The following is a 20,971-nucleotide window of genomic DNA, read 5'->3' on the forward strand; positions in this document are numbered from 1 at the left end:
TTGTAAATGTTATAGATTTGGATATTTCTCCACTCGAAAATGATAATTAAAAGATGCGATCAATTGTGAATTGTAAGCATTGTTAATAAAGTTTGTCTTAAAGAAACAATATGATTTCACTAAAAATCAATTTCTACCTCTTCCTGTTTCATTTCCACATTACGAAGTTTCACTTCTTCCGCGCGGAGGGACTCCACGCACTATTTTTTTTCTTTCTTTTTTTTTTTTTTTTTTTTTTTTTTTTTTCTTTGAGATTTTCTTCATGGCTGTAGTTGGTCACAATTATAATGCAAGCTTTTAATTCTTTCGAAATTTGTTACTTAAACTAAAAAAAAAGTGGTCACGAATTATGTTTTTCTTTATTTTAAAAAGCGGGCAGACAAAAGCGGACGCTGGATTAGAAAATCGCTACAGAGACTAATCAAATGTAATTAATTTTTAAAAATTACGTTTCAAAACTGATCAGGATAGTTTATTTGGGGAGGGATAAAAAGGTGAATAGAGAAGATAATTATTTTAACTAAAAATAAGTTACAATAGAACGATTTTTTAACCCTAAATTAAATATTTAAAAGTTCAATATGTGGTAAATAAGCAAGTATGTTTTATCTTTAAAGTAATTTAAAAATGAAATAAATTTATATAAACTATTCTGGAACTAATATGAAAATTTAACGGGAAATTTTTTTTTCTTTTTATAAATGAATAGTAAAGCCATCTGAACCGGATGAACGGATAACGGAACCGGATGAATAAATTAAAATTTTATGTAATTTTTTTTATAAATCAGACAAATGACCGTTCGTAAATAACATCAGGTCATAAAGAGATATAACATAATTTTTTTATTATTATTATTTATATATCACAAGTTTAATCTAATTTTTGATTACTTCGGTCAAACCGATTTAGAAGAATCGTTCGAATTAATGGATCTTTGTATTGGCATTCTTTACGGAGATCCCACCGCCATTTTTTCCTCAGACAATAAAATAAATGTGTTGTGTAGAAAAAGAACTCGTTTCTTAGCTATTATGTTTGTTAGAAAGAATTAAGAAAACATCGTTAGGATTACTTTTTGTGGTGTGATTTCATTCGCATGGCTACGAAACTTTTCTCACGTTTTTTATTTTAAGAAATCAATAAAAAAGGAATTAAAAATAAACATTAGAATGAATTTTAAAATTACATCATGACGATGCGAACAATACGCTTGGATAAATTTGATATACATTTGTTAAGGCATTGAATACTTTGGCTTTTATAATGATTCTAAACTAAAAACAGCTTTATAAAGTATTGACTCCTTTGTTAATACTTCACAATACTCTTATGTCAATGCTTCACAATACTCTTATGTCAATACTTCACAATACTATTATGTCAATAATTCACAATACGCTTATGTCTCAATAATTCACAATATTCTTATATCAATAATTCACAATACTCTTATGTCAATAATTCACAATACTCTTATGTCAATAATTCATAATACTCTTATGTTAATAATTCACAATACTTCTATGTCATTATTTCACACTTCTCCAGTGTTAATACTTAACAATATTGATTGATTGAATATAGGGTTTAGTGGCACAAGGTCCAAATGAGGACATGCTGCGCCAAACAATATGGTGAAACAGTTCAAACGTCCTAGTGCACGTAAAATGTTAATTGCAGCACAATTAAAACTGATAAAACAGTACAAAGTGAATAAAACAAGATAAAAAGTATGACTACAGTATAAAACGCGCTAAGTACTAAGTAAAATGAGCAAAGGTGATAAGATATTAAGAATGTATAAAATAGAAGATGTGTTAAAACTTTTATATGCAGTTAAAAATACCAACGGCACGTAAAAATGCAAATACTTAACAATACGTATTGATTCCTAATGAAGTATTGACAAATGAGTATTGTGAAGTATTGACACAAGAGTCAATACTTCACAATATTCTTATGTCAATACTTTATAATTCTATTATGCCAATAATTCACAATACTCTTAGGTCAATATTTCATGTATATCTACTGGTGATTCCTCACAGCGGTTACAAATTTGTGTGAAAGTTAGTGTACCCACGTCATTAAAATTGAGAATTGCAGAGCAATTTATGTCAGAAACGTCAATATATAGAGCTAGGGGCTCTTTCCTATTATGTACTAGCTGTTCGCGCCCTTTAGAAATGGTACTTCTTTTCATCCAAGCTATCTTAATTTTATTTCTTTTCTAATAAATATTTTATTTTATATTTTATATCCGTTGTTGAACTGCCGACCCAATTCTAGGTCTAGGTTTATGACTACTAATGTTCAACTCAGTAGATTTGTAATTTTGAATCAATCCAGAAGACAAGGAAACTCCTGGATCAGTATACCCAGAGATATTGATTTGTTATGGGCCCTAAGCCACAGAGGCTCGTTTACGCACATTTGGCCGAAAATGTTCCAAAATATCGTCTGCAGAAGATAACATACTGAAAGTTAGCTCCTTGAACCATTAAATGTACAACTTGTAATAATAACGATTAAAAGTTTTTAACCCCTCAAAACAGGAATTTTTTTTCGGAAAAACTGCCTTTTTTTAAAAAAAAAAAAAAAACACACACACACAAATGAATATATAGCTATAGTTTAAGTTATTTTTTGCAATTTCAGTCGTGGGGGTAAATAGGGCCTGGGGGTTGATGTAAAAGTTATAAAAAAATTACTGTGCAAAAAAAATTTAAACAATTTGATTACAAGTTTATTTTGAATTTCAGAATATTAAAATCAAATTAAATCAATACATCAATTAATAATCAATATATTAAATTAATTTATCAAATAGCTAATCATCAAAATGCACCACGTGGTTTACACCAGAAAAATGCTGCTTACTGGTGTCATCTATGGTAAATACGTTTAATTATAATTATGGACTATCCATTTTTACTAGAACGTGTCTTACACGAGTATTAGAAATAAAATAAGATACAAGATTGCCCGCGTGAGACACGGGCAAGTGCAAATTTGCCGGTAACTTTCGTCCGTGTCAGACACGGGCAAATGCGTTAAGGAGTTAATGCTCTCCTTTTCTTTATTTCGTTTAATTGCATTATACATTGCATACATAATAAATTGTACTTAATTAAATAGTTTACCTAGTACTTGTCAAAAATCTTAGAATAAAAAATGTATGTGGTTCAATGATTTCAATTGAAGCAGGTAGCGAATGATTTCAAGTCATGATTAACTAACAGAAATTATTTTATGGGATTGAACAATCTTATTTTTGTGTATTCACAAATAGATATTTAAGGCATAGATACATGTTTATAAAATATTTTTTGGCAAATATATAAATTCAAACCATAAGCAAGAAAAATCCGTGGAATCGCCCTTAATCTTTCGAACTAATTGAATCCTGTCAATACAATGCTCTACTAAAGTTTTTTTTTATTACTTTGAAAGCGAAATAGATAAATAAGCTCCAAAAGTCCTTGTCTAGAATGTAAATTTCAAAAATTCATGAATAGTGATTTTTTTTAAAAATCAAAATCAAAGATTAAAATGAAGAAAGGTGCAGCGTAAAGGATTTTAAACTGAAGTCAGACAGATAAGTGCTGTGCAAACTAGAGATTAAGTGGTCTAATAGCTTGTAAACTTGGAATCTTTATATTCGTCTGGTTTGTAAAAATCGTGGTATTAAGATAAAAGAATTTTCAATAAATTTTCTTAGATGATATGCATGATTTATTTCATCCTTGATTTTTATCAAAATTCATCCCCTCTGAACATGAACCTTATTTGAATAATAAAAAAGGGAAAAGTACTCTAACAATAAATCGTTTGAAATCGCCTAAAGTTGTAACTATTGATATTTAGAATAGTTACAGATTGTTGTTTCCATTTAGTTACGTTTAGTTATTTCCAGATGACTAAATTTTACATATTTTTTTTTCCAGAATAGGTTTTAAACTCGAAGTAAAGCTTTGAAATTATACTAATACGAAAATAAATTTAAAAAAAATCATCGCCGCAACAGCATGTTGTGGGCCAGAAAGATCATAGATATCAAGGCTTCACAATTTCGTTTGTGGTAATGTGTTCAGTATTGCACACAAGCCGCCTTTATGGCCTAGAAAAGCTGATATTATCGACTACTCGAACGGTAAACTCGAACCCCAGACCATCGCAATAGAAGTTCTCTGTCAAATTAGTCATCCATCATCGAAATTTATTTAATTTACAAAATAAATTATTAATACATTTTAGAATGTGAATAAAAAAAAATCGAACTATTTTTTAATTTGATATTTTAGTACATATATAGTTCCGATAATCTAAAAAAATTTTTAATAACTATTCAACTGTTTTTTTTTTATTATTAAAAATACCAAAATTTTTTTTGCAATTAATTGGAACGTCAGGAAAAAAATGTATGAAAAGGACACCGGTAACAGAGATGCCAACTTGCTCCGGACAGCAAATATATATTTTAAAGTGGTAGTTTATCAATTGTGATTCTTGGTTTAATAAATTCAATTTAGTAAATTTTTATCCACCAATATTTCTAAATAATTCTTAGGCTTACATAGTTCACCACATCATAGTTCTTATGTCATGCTATACCTTTTTAAAAACAAACAAAAGTGGTCAAATATCTGCAAAATTTACTTCGTAGTTATTTACCGTTATTTTAATTATTTTGGCGTGTCCGGAGCAGTTGGCATCTCTGCGGTAACTCATCTGCCTTAACATGTTCACGCCGAGGTGACCCACCGGTGGGTCACGCTAGATTGTCTCATCTTGGCAAAGCACCGGAGTAAAAACTGGTAACAAATTAATTTCATTTTTTAGTTTTTTTCCGGGAATAATAATCCATAACTACCAATTGTTTTTAACGGATGCAATTTTTATATTGAATTGCTTCTTCGCCGTGATAAATTTCCTTACAGTGAATTGTTATTGTTGAGAATAGATTAACTCCTCCCCAATATTATCTAATATTGAAATAGTTCTTCAACCAGTATTTTCCCTTTTCCCGGCATGAACGTGTTAAAGGGTTAACGTTAACTTCAGTTTTTGAGTATTTTGCCTATATCTGCAACTATTGAAGAGAATTTATAAGTAAATGCAAAAAAAATTTTCAGAATTCACTTATTTTTTTATTATTATTTAATTTAATAATGGTCAGGCATTTTTGGAATTTTAAGGTACACAAATATTTCTTTTATTTTAACTAATAAAATTTAAAATCTGAACTGCATTGGTTGAATAGTTGTGTGAAATGTTAAGTTTAAAATACGACTTTTATTAAAATATTATTTCTCACAAACTATTCCGGCAATTTCACTCACATTTACCATTTTATCATCTAAAATGGTAGTTATAAGTAAAATAAAAAATTCGTACACATTATAATGTATCAAATATTATTTTCAATATTTAATTATAGAATTTTGATTTTTATAATTTAAGTCAAAATGAGTGAAAAATATTATATTTGGCATTTTAATAATTTATGGTTATGAAATACAGTATGAAACACAAGTGCCTTTTCTACGTTAAACGCAAAATCTTCCAAATACGATTCACTTCCAAACAATAATTTTTTAAATTTACTTAATTGCTGTTATTCAGATCTAAGACAAGTAGTTATTCCTCGATTGAAATTTCTTTCATTTATAAAATCAATAATTGTTTATTTCTTTATTTTACAGAATCGATAACTTTTAATAAACTTTTCAATGTGAATTAAAAAAAAATTTTTGAACTACTTTATTTTACGGATTTGATATTTCAGAACAAATATAATTCCGATAATCTAACAGATTTTTTAGTAACTATTAAACTGCTTTTTATAATCAAAAAATAGCAAATATACTTTTACAAGTTATGGGGACGTCAGAAAAAAATATGTAAGAAGGGACACCGATGTCCCATCAAAGGGTCGCGTCAAAGGGTTAACTGTAATATCAGTTTTTGTGTTTTTTGCTATATATCAGCATCTATTGAAGATACTTTAGAATACAATTCAATGTAAAAAAAAGAAGTTTTTAGACTCATTTATTATTTTTATTACTTCATTTAATAATGTTCAGACATTTTTGAAATGTCAAGCTACACAAATATTAATTTAATTTTAAACTGTAATTTTAACGGATAAAAATTTAAAATTTGAACGGAATCGCTTGAATAATTCTTGAGGAATGCAACTTGAAAATACGACTTTTGTTAAAAATTTTATTTCTCACAAACTATTCCAGCAATTTCATCATTTGAAATAATAGTTTTAAATAAAATAAAAATTTGTAAATTTTATTATAAATCAAATATTATTTTCAATTCTTATATAATTATGAGATTTCGACATTTTAAAAATAAAATAATAAAGAAGTGCTTCAAATAATAATTTTTGCTGATCTATTTTTTTTAATTAAGCGAGTTTTACAACTGTCTACAGTTCCTTCTATGTCTACAGATCCATTTAAACAGATCCAGATATATGGCGAAATAAGCAAAAATTTAAATAAACATTAAAGGGTAAAAGAAAAAGAAAAAGATTTTTAAACAAACTAATTAAGTCATCAACCTCCGACCAACCCTTAAAAGGGCACACTGAAAAGTCACTAGCAGTCACTATCGGTCCCTCAGGAGACATGGCGCAGGTACCGCCCGAATTGGTACTGCCCCGCAGAGAGACCACTAAAGTCCCTCCCGAGGAATTTATTAAAATCACAAAATTTGCAATCACAGAAAGCCTTTCAACGGTTTACAGTTACATAGCTTTGCAATAATTGAATATTTTTTTGCAAAGTAATTATATGAACGTTACGTGGTGTTTGCATGTTTGACCTTAGAGTTTACATATCTACATTACAACACTCTGATAACAAGGAATTTGGAACACAAGGGCGAATCAAAGAATATATATATATATATATAGGGACCGAAATTTCGGTTCACTATATCCGTTACGCAGGCAATTTAACAAATGGTTCCTAAACTCCTCCCTTTTATTACACATTATTCAAATAAATGACTGAAAAATATTATGTAGTAGCAAAAAATGTGTTACTTTTCATTACTNCCGAAATTTCCGTTCACTATAACCGGGAGTTCACTATATCCGTTAAGCAGGCAATTTAACAAATGGTTCCTAAACTCCTCCCTTTTATTACACATTATTCAAATAAATGACTGAAAAATATTATGTAACAGCAAAAAATGTGTTACTTTTTATTACTCTTCGTTGTGCGTACAAAAAATTTTTTTTTTAATATTTAGCTGATGAGCAATCCTCAACATCAGATATGAAAACACTTCCCGACTTTCAGATAATTCTTATTAAAATTTCTGATATTCCGCTTTTTAAACCTGTCCAACCTGCCATTCGAGCAAATAAAAGTAGTCTCATAAAATCGCTTAGCAAATTCATCGACATTTGTCCAGGTACTGGAAGCTCGCGGCTTCTTCGATTACTGAACCTCTTCAGTAATGCTTCTTCAACATCCTTGTGATCTGCTTTTCTCAACTTTTTTAAGTTCATTATATCCAACTCCCTCACTTTTTTGGTTCACTATGTCCACAAAAAATAACATTATACAACAAGGTATAACAAGGCACGTATGTATAACAAGTATAAGTGTATAACAAGACACGGGACCGAACATTTCGTTCACTATATACGGGAGTTCACTATAGCGGGGTTTGAGTGTATATATATATATATATATATATANGCCATTCGAGCAAATAAAAGTAGTCTCATAAAATCGCTTAGCAAATTCATCGACATTTGTTCAGGTACTGGAAGATCGCGGTTTCTTCGATTAGTGAACCACTTCAGTAATGCTTCTTCAACATCCTTGTGATCTGCTTTTCTCAACTTTTTTAAGTTTATTATATCCAACTTCCTCACTTTTTTGGTTCAGTATGTCCACAAAAAATAACATTATACATGTATAACAAAGCACGAGACCGAACATTTCGTTCACTATATACGGGAGTTCACTATAAACCGTGTTCACTATAGCGGGGCTTGACTGTATATATCACACGCATATTTATTAAAACCATTAACAGGAGAAAATCATTTCCTTAATCAATTTTTTTTAAGGTTTAAAATGACGTAATGCAACAAGCTTCCAGACAGCGGCGGTAACCTTAAAAAGTTTTTTCTTTCTTCCCTAATGATCCAACTTTAAAACAAATCGCTATTTTTACAAATTTATTTATATTTTTATTGAAGAAAAAAAAAAGACAGTTCCACACCACTTGCATACTCATCCATAAATCGCATTAACCGACTTTTTATCAGTTATTCCGAACTAACTCTCAGTACGCTTCTTCAGAAGGGCATTCTTCGCGTGTTTTTGTCGGAGCTATATCTGCTGACGAATTGATATTCCGATGGTGTTCGGATGGTCCTTCCCTTTTTTTCTGGATCACTGTTTCTGTGTTATTTTTTCCTGCGTGTGTGTAGCATTAAAATCCTGTCTGGCGTTCCGAAGCTTGAGTCAGAGGGTTTACAGAGATGAAAAAGATTTCATAATTTTTTTTTAATCACATGAGGTCGATTTGCACTTTTAATTAGATTTCCTTTTGATTACAACAGAAATATTTTTTTTATTTTATTTTACTGTTACATCTATATGCAGTTTTGGGTTATGTGTCCATGACGGTTTCTATGTCCTTGTCACCATATCATGTTGAAGAAGGGATAGCTGAAGTTAGAGAAAGGCAACCATAGTCTCTAATCAACCACAGTCATAGCGGGATCTAACCCCGTGCGACCAAAGAGGCTCGCATCAGTTTAAACCAGGGCTCGATTTCGTCGACTAGCAAGTAGCAAATCGCTGGTAAAACCGTGTGCTAGTTACAGAAAAGCGCAGTAACAAAAATTGCTAGCAATCTCTAATAGTCTGGATTTTCGATAGCTTATTCTTTTTTTTTTTTCTCCAGGTGATTTTTTAAATTCAGATATTTTTATTACTGCGTGTTATTACGACACGCAAATTTCGATTTAAAGCCATAATTTCTTGACGTCTCGATTAACGACCATTCCACCGTTAATCCCCATCTTCTATCATTTTTTTCGATTGTAATTTATCGTTTTTGGGGCGATCTCCGCATAATTATCAAATTTTGTATTTTTAATACAATAATAATGCGATTCTTGAAGTTCTAATTTGAGCAATCACTTTTTGATACGAACGATTCACAGCTATTCCGTCGTTAATAAAAGTCGTTTTCCCAGTAGTGTTTTTAGCTATTTGTCTTTTTACGGCATTTCTACATGGTCATCTAAATTACGATAATTTTTATACAATGTTATTACGACGCGTGAATTTCAAATTTGAGTAATGATTTTTTGACCTACTCAATTTGTCGTAAATATATTTAATTTATTTATTGATTTTCAACCGTTGCAACATAGTTTATTAAATTCCGATTTTTTTAATTTGATATTTCAACACACGAATTTCGAATATAAGTTATCACTAACTGACGTACTTAATTCGCTACTATTCTATCGTTCACCTTTTACCGACTATTTTTCCTTTCTACGATCTTTCTCATAGTGTTTTTTAAATATTTATGTCTTTAATATATTAGTACGAAACGCGTATTTCAAAATTGACTAATCACTTTTTAACGCGCTCAATTAGTGACAATGCCGTCGTAAATCGGCATCATTTTTTAATCATTTTTGCGGCAGTTATTATAGTTAGTTATCTTACTTCCAGGTCGGTCAATTTCAGAACCGTTTTAAAATCTCTATAATTTAAATACAATATTATTACTACCGATGAATTCGGAATCACGCAATGTATTTAATCTTTACCATTCAGTGATGGTTTTATTGCCATTATTTATTTTTATTTTATTGCTATTTTATTTAAGTCAAACAGCAATGATTATGTTTAATTTTCTGAATTTCAAAATATATTGCTCTACCGCTCTGAAAAATGATTGTATGAACCCTGATTTCTCTTATAGTATTTTTCAGAACTATTAAATTTAAACATTTTTAGATTTTTGACGCAACACGTATTTCTTGTGATATTTGATATTTTCAATTCTTTAAGGACATCCCGTACATGATATCAAAATATAGAGACAACCATAAAATAAATAAAAAAATTCAATATAAAGTCCTGTTTTTTTTTTGATAAAAAAATGCATTTATAAATTATGATTTTTGAAAGAAAACAGTATAATAAGATCGAATTAGTACTTTTTTACTTCAGTTTATAAACATTTTATTTCAAAAATTAATGCACAAGTCTTCTATAAATGCAAACGACCACACCTTAAAGGAACCTTCGAAACGTTTTTACCAATATTTATTTTAACCTTCACCCTGCATCCATAATGGGCCAAATTTCAAATTTCTTCTCTGTTCTTGAAAATTTACAAATCTTTAAACACAACTTTTTTCAATAGTTGCCTTTTCTAACATGCGTTAGCAATCGAATTTTTTATTGCTCGCTTTACTTTTGCGCATACACTTCGCTATGCATCTGCAGAGAAAAAATAATTTTTTTTTCTTCATTTATTTATTTGTGTCAAAATATTTTATTACTTACTATGCATTGCACATATTATGGAGTAATAAAACATTTACCCCCTTACACATATTAAAAAGATCAATTCTAAAAAGAAAAGAAAAAATTAAAATTAATTAATTTAATAAATAAAAGAAAATTATTAATAAAATAATAATGTGAAAGATAATTAGAAAATTGAAGAGGTCCATAACGGATCGTACATCGATCTGTTTCTACAATACCGATAATGCTAACTTATAGTTATTTTTAATGAAAAAATATGTTTTAATTAATGTTGATTTATGAAACTTTTTTATCATCATATAGTTAAAAACATCTATACATAATAATAAAAGCGGCTGTGTGTGTGTGTGATTTATTGATTGTANATGAAAAAATATGTTTTAATTAATGTTGATTTATGAAACTTTTTTATCATCATATAGTTAAAAACATCATATAATAAAAATTCCATGATACCTAATTATTGGCACCCACTGTTTATCTTCAAATTACTGCGAAATTTCTATAGCAGTTACAAAACAAATTACTATTCTGTAATGAAAGAAAATACATCATTAATAAATTTATGACATTTAAAAACTGTTCGAATTATGCCAAATTTTACACGTATTGTTCCAAAATTCAGCAAAAAATGTGGAACGCTTCACGATTTTGCGTGTCATCCTTGCGCAGGGGCCATGCTAATCTTCTCTGTATCGTTCCAATTTTAGTATATGTACTGCCGAAGCAAGTACATCAAGACATGTTAGAGGAATAATATATATATCAGCATTCTAATAAAAATATATAAAAGTGGTAGCAATGTATTTTAATAATTTATGTTTTAAAGTACTTATATTCTTTTATAATGCATTCATGATTATGTCAAATCCACATTCATGTTCATTTTTTTTTAACCTGTCTGCTCAACATAACAATACCGAATCTTAAGCATTCGAAAATATTGGAAGTATTTCAAGATTTCATTTCTTCTGATTGTATAATATAGACATTGAGGTAGATGAGGCAGTTCTCAGGAACTAAATTAATGGGAACGCCTGCAAAGAGTGAGGTTCCGCCCACCAAAGGTAATTTCTGGTTGTTTAGTTTCATGGCGTAAATATGTTTAAAAAATATATTACATAAAATATCTTTTAACAAAGTTTCATGCAATTATTTGATCACGCGATTTATTTATCAACGTGCGTCAAAAAAGAGAATTGGGAGCAGAGATTAAATAATTTTACAATGACCAAAATAAGAAATATTTAGTTAAAAGTCGACCTTAAATAATTTCAGTTGGTCTGCACAAAAACATAAAAAAAATATTTTATTCCATACATTAAAATATATCATAGAATTTTTAAAAAAAGCTCAATTTATGGATTTCTAAATCTTTGTCTTGCATTTTTTTTTTACTTAATTATTAACTTTACATATGGAATCTATCCATAATTTACAATATAAGCATTTCATGTCATATGTAAAAATGAATTATACCTGCCAACTCTTCCGGATTTTCCCGAAGATTTTATTTTCATATTTAAAGTGGTAGTAAATGTACACTATTTTTTCTTTTATAAACTTAATTTTTAAATGATTTTGATCACCACTATTCTTACAAAAATTAAGCACATATATTAATATGCGTTACTATCATGGTTGTGAACTTAAGTTTTCTCAAATGCAACGTATTTGTTTGCTTAAAATTGAAGTTTTAATTCCATTTTAATACCACTGGGAAAAATGATAATGGAAGGGATTGAAAGTTGGCAGGTATGTATTATGGAATGTATTAATAATTTTATGGAATTTTTTGTACTTATGGAATATATACATAATTTTACAATGGTATCAATAAGTAATAATTGACCTTACATAATAAAAATTAAAGTTTAGGATCAAATCAAATGTGTTCATCGTCCTTTTTCCCTTTAATCTAAATGCTGGACTATTTCATAAATCTTTGTTTTATAAATATGTTCTTTTCAATTTACTCAAACACACGAAGAAAAAAACATTTTTCCCTTATAGAATAGGGCTTGAAGAATCAGAATAAATGAATATAGGTTTAAAAGAATGAATAAAACCAAAAACATTAAATTCTTTATTAATATTTTTTGTTGTTAATCATCGCGTAGAGTTTTCTGGAATCAGAACAGTTTAAAGAAATGAACGAAACCAAGAACATTCAACTCAGATTACACGAAAACGTCGAGGCGGTATTGTTCAACTAATAATAATAACAAAAAAAGTTCATTAGAGGGCGGAACAAAACAACGATGAGCCAATAAAAACTTATTCTGTTCCTTTGTTTAAAATCCATTTGAATCGAGAAAAAAAACTGGAATGATTTGAAGGTGACACTCAGATCTTTTTTTTAAACACTTTTAGATAAATTAAGAGGAAAGAAAAACAATTCTTTCCATGCCACAGTAATTTACCAACAAATCAAAAATTTTAAAAGTGACTTTAAAAAAAAAAAAATCAGTTTTAAAATTTGTCTGGGAATTACCGATGCAGAAAAGTTCTGTCTAGTGGAGGGCAACAACGGAACGAATAAAACTAATTTTAAAAAAGGGTTTTTTTTATCACTTACCAATTTAAAAATGTATAATTTTAATTCTCATGAAAAGTTGTTTGAACAAAACGCTGAATTGGATAAATAAAAAAATTTAAAAAATAAAAATTGACAAGCGAATTGTAAAAAAAGGCTTACTTATTAAATTTAATTGTATGTAACGCCAATGATAAGGCTGTTTTTCGAAGACACTGTCGTTTGATAAAATAATTTTTTTTCTTCCTTCAAATAACAATGGGCAATTTTTATAACTATTGCAGCAGCTACTCATTACTATTGCGTCACGTGTAGACTATTTTTAACGCGATTTTCCAATTCGGCTGTAAACTCTGCGATGAACTAACTCATTCTCAATTCTTGGAATTTTTTAAAAACCTTAATATTTAGATAAAATATTAGATTAGATTGAANTTTTATACGTTTTTTAAAGTGACAAATGGTTACTAATTTTATTCAAACTCACTTCAAGAAAGCTGAAGTTATTGAAAAATGGAAACCTAAATTAAAAGTGGTAAAACCTGGTGGTAAGTATACTTACCACGGCCTTCAAAAGGGTTAATATTAAGATAAAATATTAGATTAGATTTAATTTTTAGATAATGCAACTTTCGAGTAGTTCTTTAAATGTTCAGAACACTTTTAATCTTTGTAAGACTAGAGCTTTTATTTTATTGACGTTTTACGTCATTTTCAGAATAAGGGTAGAGGGCGCTGGGTGAAGATGCTACGGATCTTTGGAGCCCGCTCCAATCTGTTCTGGTAGTGTCGTTCGAAAACAAATCGAAAAGTTTAATCGGTTTCATCTTAAGAGAGAAGACTAGATATATTTTGTCCTTGTATTTTTGTTATAAATGAACGATTTTGTGTAGAATTCAAATGTTTTGAAAACAAACTTTTCATTTTAATAAAAAATATTCCTCAACGCTGCACTATGGTTTTGTTCCATTTTCATCAAAATAAATTATTTATACCAATATAGATTTAGAAATTGAAATGCACCAACCAATTTTTGAATTGATTGGCGCATTTAAAGTAGAACGGTCAAACCACGCTCAGTTGGAATGTTCCAAAGTTTGTAAAAATCATGTAAATTGTATTTTTTTTAAATTTTTTTTACGATTTTAATTTTTTACTGTAGTTTAATTTTCTGAAAGAAATATTTAAAATACTGATAAAAAATATTATTAATTGAAGGATAATGATGTCACATGAAAATTATAAATTGAATCCTGCGAAGGGACCGATGGTGTGCGGTATCGGTCCTTGTTAAACTGTGCTACCATAATATGCTCGGCTGGCATGTCATCGGTTCCTCCTCATGGATGTTCCCCAGACCGTTGCAAGTAGCCCATTGTGCAGCTCTCTCTATTTCTCCATCTATCTATCTATCTATCTATCTATCCACTACTATGAATTGAATCAATTGAAAATTCAAGCTTTAAACGCTTAACAACCGTTCACCGTAGACGATAAACTTCTCAAAAATTAGCAAAATTTGCTGCTGATTCCAAAAGCTCCATGCCATGAAACAGACCGAATTACTCATTGATTCTCTTGGTAATTTTCAAGTTGGAAATATATTACGGAATTGACAATTTTTGAGAAAGTTTATTAACTTAAAATATTTAAATTGTTTGCCCGCTCAGATTATTCTTTATGGCAAAATTTTAAGTTATTGTAAAAGTTATAGCTTTGCCTTGCACTTAAATCTGTTGCTTCTTTATTTTCCTGAGCGAGAGATTTTCAGAAAATTCTGTCAATTTATTGTGTGTAAGCATCTTTTCCAAAAGCTTTAATTCGGCTGTTATAGACTTTAATCAAAAGAAATGGTAGAAGCCGCGACGGCTCAGAGTATAGAATGTTCATCCTCCAATGAGGTGAACCGGGTTCGAATCCCAGCGATGGCTGGTTGATAAGAATTCCGCATCCAGCTTGCACCGACCACAGTGATGACGTAAAACATCGTCAGTGGTAGACGGCTCGGGTTACAGTCCCCTTGCCATCAGGCTAACCATGGGAGGTTTTCGTGGTTTTCCTCTCCATATAACTCAAATGCGGGTTAGTTCCCTCAAAAAGTCCTTCACGAAGACAAATTTTTCCCAATACTTGATCCAGGAGTTCCATTGTCTTCTGGATTGGGTCCAAAATTACAAGGGATGCGGAGTTGAGCATTAGAAGTCGTTGACCCAAAAAATTGGGTCGGCTGTTCAACGATATTATAAAAGAAGTTGTAGGTAAAATTTTGAAACACAGACGGAAACTTGTCACTATTACAACCACTTCAATTTAAATAATTTTTACGGCACGCCACCAGCCATGCACTCTTACCAATACTATTTTATTTGTATGTGTGTCCCATCCAAATACTAGACTATATATACCTAGCAAAGTCATTATTTTATCTCTTTGAGTCATGTCAGATTGGATGTGATGTCAAATCACATGTGAGAGCCCAGCAGGGGCAACCATTCTTTATTTATTTATAGAAAATTGGGCACCTGGGCAGCGCAGAAGGCCCATATCCCGTACATCATGAAATAGAATAAAAAGTTAAAATAAAAGACAGTTTGAGTTCAGCAGTCTATGGGGTGGCTGTTGCAGGGGCAACCAAAACAAATCTACGTGAATATCTACAAAATCATTTATATTTGCAATGGTAACAAATAGCTTATTTCCTTGCCAATATTTTTTACCCTTCTGCACAATGAGTTCTGTAATATGCTGATCTAATGTTAACACTGAAACATATTAACTTCTTAGTACAATATTTTTATTATAAAATTTCTAACATTTAGAAAATAGTGTGGTTGCTAATTATTAAAGTAACATCGAAGGTTAAAAAGTTAAGTTAAAAAAAATAAGTATTAATAATTCTTGTAGATATTTCAAAAATTTTGTATCTAAACTCGATTTCAAGAGTGTTTATGTGCTAAAATAATGTTTCAGTCGATTTTGTGGCGATAATTTTTGGAGACCCAAAGTTTCCCCATCCATTTTTTAATTTAAAACTGCTTAACTAAAAATTAGTTAAATTAGTTAATTGAAAAATAATTATTATTTGCACTGTATGGGAGTTATGAAACACAGCCAATCAGAACACTCATTGGATCACCCTTAAAAATCGTATTTATTAATAAATTGTTTCAGCTTCTTATTTTTCCCCAGTAATTTTGGCATATAAATTAATATTTCAGTTTTAAAATTACACGATTAATCTAGTTTTGGATCATTTAATTATAATTTTACTGTTTTTTCCTGCGCAAAAGCGCAAAATGTTGTTCACAAGAAGTTTATTTCTTTACTTCAGGCTTAACAACTCATGCGCAGAGAAGTGTAGATGTAATAATTTGTTCAGATATACAAAGTTTTTTTTTCGTAAAAATCAACACCCAAAATTTTTTTTCAAGGAAAGTTTTGTTATTTTATTTCAAATTATACATGAAAATTCCCCTATTTTTACCAGCACGCTCCCCACCCCCTTTAAAAAAAAAGAAAAGGAATGAAGGTAATAATTGAATTCTTCTAGCCAGGCAAGTAAGGCATATTTTCTGATTGATGTTGCTCTATCTAGTCAAATTACTAGAGAAATTGCTATCTAGACAAGTGATGCATGCATTGTTTCCAATATTTTTTTACACACTGAGATGAATGAGATAAGTCAATAGAGCAAGTAAGTCAAAGTTTTTTTGTGTAAAAAGTATAAATTGCAAAGCTGGAATCAATAAAATATATTGTTAGTGAGTAAAAGGGTTTTTGTTCAAAATGTGCAATTTTATATTTGCATTTATTTGCGTATCTTACACTGCTATACAGAGAAATTAGATATTGTTTCCTAAGCATTTTTTCCTGACTCAATACATTTAGATCCAACAAGAATCAAAACAAAATCAAATGCATTTATTTAATAAAAAAAGTACTATTTCGAATTGCACGTTTTTTGTAGAGGTGATATAACTTTATATAATACTTATTCAGAGTTTCCAAAGTCCTCTAACATTTTGAAAAAGGGGAATTAATAAGTAGAATCTCTATTATTAAATTATCAAATGATCGAAGCCCTACCGTGTCAGGAAGGGTTTCATGATTTAGGAATTTTATTTACCCAGTTATCAGTTACAAAACCTGTAAATAAATTTATAACCAATTAATACTTATTTATTTAATATTTTCGGTACTTTTATGTAATTACAATGCTTTTTCTAATTACAATATAATGAATGAATTATGAAAAGGATATATACATTTATGAAAAATTCCATTAGTATTTCACAACGAATAAGAATAACCTAATTCAACAATGAAGAAGTATGTTTCTTTAAAAACCATTCTCAATGTTCATTTCACATTTTTATTTAAACGGAAACTACATATTAATTTTTAAATTTATCAATCAATTCTTAACTATTTGTACTTCATCTCACATTTCCTAAAGATGTCCTTTAGATAATGTACCTTCAACTCCAGCTGTTCTCCAGTCACCTGATTACAACCAGGGCTGAAAGCCTATATATAGCGAGTCGGAAAAGAGCAAAAACTGGTACGAAATGCTTTTTATTTTAGCATTTTTTTCAAGAAACATTAAATTTTTGTAACTACCGTAATTTTTTACAATTTTAGCATTTATAAAAAACAGCTTCTTTCTTTATAGAAAGGTAGATATAGCTGAATAATTAAAAAAGAGTTGAATGTTCATGTTCAAATTGAAATGGGTTTACTACCAGCTTTTCCTCTCTTCCGTCTCGCTTTCACCCATGATTACAACAAATTAAGTATAGAGTAGGAGGTAGGCGTTACTCTCTACATTATAACGTATAATAACCCATTACAAGCAGTGCTTTAAATATAAAGTGAGCGTTACTTAACTGTGCGAAAGTAGAACAATTTCAAGCCATGTTTTGTTTTTAGTTTAAATTAAGCGTTACTTTTCATCAAATACCCAATATTTTTTAGGGATAGAAATAATTAGAGATAAGAGCACTAACTTTGTAAAATAAACAGAAATCAAACTACAGAGAAATGCCACCGGTGACTAAAACTAAAAAATAGTAACTAATGAATACCAAAAATCTCTTAAAAGCAATTAGATTTAGCAAATTTTTCTAGTATATTTCTTTCTATTTATATTTGAAAATGAATGCTAAGAATGTTGTCGCTTCAAATATGAATAATTTGTAATATAAGTAAGTCATGGTGCTAGTTTTGGTTGAAAAATCATTTAGGTTAAATACATACAAATTAATTGATTGTCTCTAGCATTCTTAGTCGCACGTGACAGCCCTACCTACATTCAATCAATCCACAAAATAATAGCTGCCATATTTAAGTTTCGTTATCTGTTCAATCAAGGACACTTACAATTGAAACTTAAAATTTTAAATCAATTTCCATTCAGAACGGTTCTTTTTTGTCTTTGGACACCTTATAGTGAGCAAAATAAAAAATGGACCCAGAATAACTTTTGATCTAACTTTACTTTCAGCGTATTTCCTTAAATCTGTGTGCAACGATTTAAGCGAGTCAAAAAATTTTTACACACAATAATACAATTAACTTCTTTAACGATTACCTTATATAAAAATTAATATTTTAAGAAACATTAAGCACCTTTTTTATTATTTAATTTAGTGATGATCAAAATATATTTTTTAAAAAGAACATATAAATATTTTTACATTATGTAATTTCATATAATTTTAAATATATAATTTTAAATAACGAAATTCAAAATATTAAATATAGATTGTTTTGAAAGATGAAAGTTTATATAAACGATAGTTCTGAAGTTTTGCTACCCAGAAACTATTCAACCAATTTCGTACAAAATTTGTATTTTGCCATTTTAAAAATAGATAAGTGAAAATAAAGTTGAAATTTGTGTACCCAATTACTCAAAAAGGTTTCGATCCTTATTTCCAAAATTTTAAAAAAAATGAATGATTGCTTTTGATTCAGTATTTAATCTATAATTTACGAAGGTTACCTTATAGGCCAGGTACTCCGCTGCACTACTTCTAAGCCTCCGCGTCTAAAAAACTCCCATTAATCTGCTTAAATACATTTCCTCGAAATTTAGAAACGCCTACTATAACTGATGCCATACAATCTATCAAACTAAAGAAATCATAATAAAGAATTAAATATATCTACCACTATTTATAAAATATTATTTTTAACATATTTTCCTAAAACTTTCGTCTGATTAAGATCATACTTCATAGGATCATTTCTATAGTATGATTAGCGAGTTCACTCACCGAACTTCGCAGATAACCCAACCACGATGATGTGGAATGGGATTCACTTTATGTTGATTTTAGCATTGATGATCGCACTGTTTGGCAATGCGCCAGACAGATGGAGAGAATTCGTCCTGAGTGGTTGTTATTAAAAAAATAGTATTTCTGTATCACACTTTAATAACCGTTTGTTTAAACTGGAACTGGAAAGTTGATGTTACCTTTCATCAGGTAGCGCTATTGTTATATTTATATATCTTCCCAATTTTGATAGAATATAGAATCTTTTAAATATTTATTCTTTTTGTTACAGAAAAATATATACAACTGTTCGCTTTAACCCTTTCGAAGCCCGTGGAAAGCATACTTACCACCACTTTTAACGGTCTAATATTACTTAGATAATATGAGCCAACGGTAATATCCTTTATTAGTTTCCAATTTTGTTTCTCCATCTCCTAATTATTGCAGTTTTTCAATGGACTAAATTTTCAAGGCGAAATTGTATTTTTGATAATGAAGCATTATTTAAGAAATTTCAATTTCAACTTTTCGTGAGACATATAAAAAAAAATTTTCACAGAAAGAATGATTTTATAATTATCCGGCTCGTGACTATCTGGCCTGGTAAAAAATTAGAAAAATATCGAAACCGCCCGTTAGCTATTCTCATATTTATATTGTCTTGATATTCAATTGTCATCAGATATTTTCTGCTTTACTTGATGGCGAATATGAAGAGTTTTTGCATTTATCGCAAATATAAAGTGTGTTCTATAATGTGCATTAAGTGTGATATTTCCAAAATTGAACTAAGTGCGAATTCAAGAGTGCATATGATTCCATCTGGAAAGTGAGATTTTTGCAGAAATTGCTGAATTTCGGTATTACATCCAATATGTTAAATTGGCTTCGATATTTTCTTAGCCAAAGAACATGTAGAGTCAAATACGAAAATAATCTTTCGAAGTATTTCAACTTGCAAACTGGCCTCCCACAGGGAGCCGTGAGTAGCTTCACTCCCTTTAATGTCTATATCAATGAGTTAATTGAATCTCTGAAGTCAATAAGTGGCATTAGTTGTCTTTTATTTGTGGATGACTTGATGATCTGGGCCCAGAAAAGTGCGAAGACCTTTGTTGAGGAGGTACTCAACAAGGCACTAAATGCACTTTCAGAATGGTGTAATGCCAATAATATGACCATTAACTTTAAAAAAACGGCTGTGACATTTTTTTTCTTTAACACTCCTGAGATTTTTGCCTACCATATTCAGATGTGTTTACTTATCTGAGTTTCTGGTTCCATCTATTATTTTAATTGCATATTTCGATACCTTTTCTTATACAAAATGCTTGATTGAAACCATTTTGCCTGGAAATTAATAGATATAGTAGTTGAAAAACGCGATCGTTGAACCAGTCCATGGGTGAAAGCCCTTATATAGCAAGACGGAAAAGAGAAAAACCTGGTACGTAAAACATTTCATTCTAGCATTTTTTTCGAAAAAAATGAAATATCTGAAACTATCAAGATTTCTTTTATAATTCTGGCATATATATAAAACTGCTTCTTTTCCAAGATTAAGTAGATATTGTTGAAAAATTTAA

At 29.6% G+C, this 20,971-nt stretch overlaps 1 non-coding gene and 1 pseudogene across 1 annotated transcript; one reads left to right on the forward strand and one right to left on the reverse strand.

Moving 5' to 3' along the window:
• Nucleotides 1-11,192: 11,192 nt before the first annotated feature.
• On the reverse strand, nt 11,193-11,299 carry LOC122271379 (U6 spliceosomal RNA). Its single transcript, XR_006226343.1, has one exon. It is a non-coding gene; the product is annotated as a U6 spliceosomal RNA (small nuclear RNA).
• An 8,027-nt stretch (nt 11,300-19,326) lies between these two features.
• Nucleotides 19,327-19,504, forward strand: LOC122271378 (small nucleolar RNA U3; annotated as a pseudogene).
• Nucleotides 19,505-20,971: the final 1,467 nt, after the last annotated feature.

This window comes from Parasteatoda tepidariorum, chromosome 10 (genome assembly GCF_043381705.1).
Source record: "Parasteatoda tepidariorum isolate YZ-2023 chromosome 10, CAS_Ptep_4.0, whole genome shotgun sequence".
Lineage (NCBI taxonomy): Eukaryota > Metazoa > Arthropoda > Arachnida > Araneae > Theridiidae > Parasteatoda > Parasteatoda tepidariorum.